The sequence below is a fragment of the Schistocerca americana genome, chromosome 8 (assembly GCF_021461395.2).
Source record: "Schistocerca americana isolate TAMUIC-IGC-003095 chromosome 8, iqSchAmer2.1, whole genome shotgun sequence".
Taxonomy (NCBI): domain Eukaryota; kingdom Metazoa; phylum Arthropoda; class Insecta; order Orthoptera; family Acrididae; genus Schistocerca; species Schistocerca americana.
This window is the reverse complement of record NC_060126.1, coordinates 103,056,596-103,057,218: the sequence shown is the minus strand read 5'-3', so window position 1 is coordinate 103,057,218 and position 623 is coordinate 103,056,596. Positions and strand designations below refer to the sequence as shown.

Here is a 623-nt window from a genome sequence, read left to right as displayed (position 1 = left end):
ACTTCCTTTTCGGCATCGCGGTACGTGTAGCGTATCGCCGTTCCTTGTACCCAATTGACCACATTCATCCGGGTCATAAAGGGAAATAGACAGCGTCGGGATGAAAGAGGTCCAAGGGCACAATTGAAGCAAAGGGCGGGAGGAGGGGGGGGGGGGGGGGTGGGGCTTAGGAGCAAAGCCAGTATCTGGCGGATCAGTTTCCAGCACTCGCGTTTAAAAAATTTGAATCGCTTCACTATTTTACGTGTCAACCGCGCGCAGTGGCCACGCTAATTTTCTCTGTATGGTTCCAAATTTTAGTATTTGTACCACCGAGGCGAGTACTTTTTTTTTTTTTTTGTTGTTGCAAGGTCGTTACCGCCTCGGTCATCCCAACACGCTCTCCCGCAAATCCAAATTCCCAACTTATTGCTAGCCGCACCACAACGACCCCCGCCCAATACTCTCGTACTCGCAGATTTCTGACATCCCTAAGAGTTCGGACGTTGGTTATGCATCCGCACTGGAACTCTTTTATCAAACAGCCGTCGCGCACTTCCAACAGAAGAGACGCCAGTCCTATCTATAACGCTTTCCATGGTATCACATGTTATGATCCGTTTACATTGCACTCCCGCAGAGAG

At 49.9% G+C, this 623-nt stretch overlaps 1 non-coding gene across 1 annotated transcript; it reads right to left on the bottom strand.

Moving 5' to 3' along the window:
* Positions 1–216: 216 nt before the first annotated feature.
* Positions 217–324, bottom strand: LOC124546268. The gene has a single exon (XR_006967678.1). It is a non-coding gene; the product is annotated as a U6 spliceosomal RNA (small nuclear RNA).
* Between the last annotated feature and the right edge of the window lie 299 nt (positions 325–623).